Here is a 366-nt window from a genome sequence, read left to right on the forward strand (position 1 = left end):
AAGGGGGCCGTGGAGAAACGGGGGGGGGGGCTGTTCATCTCCAAATCCGTGCTTTAGCACCATCGCAGCGTTCCCGTCGTCCTCCCTCGCCCCCAGCGCTGCCCGCGGGCCCGTACGGGCCCGCGGGCAGCGCTGGGGGCGAGGGAGGACGACGAAGCCGCGGCCCCGACGGTGCGAGCCCCGAGGCTGTGGTAAATGGGAACGCCCCCCTTCCCGCGCCCGCTGCCGCCTCGCCAGCCAATGAGCGCTTCTCCTCCCTTCCTCCGCCCCGCCCCCGCCAGCCGACCGCTTCCCCGATTGGCTCCTCCGCCCGGCTCATTATGCGGCGCAGCGCCGTCGCGATAGGTTGGGGGCGCTGCCCGTCGG

Source organism: Haliaeetus leucocephalus, unplaced genomic scaffold (assembly GCF_000737465.1).
Source record: "Haliaeetus leucocephalus isolate CR32 unplaced genomic scaffold, Haliaeetus_leucocephalus-4.0 Scaffold657, whole genome shotgun sequence".
NCBI lineage: Eukaryota > Metazoa > Chordata > Aves > Accipitriformes > Accipitridae > Haliaeetus > Haliaeetus leucocephalus.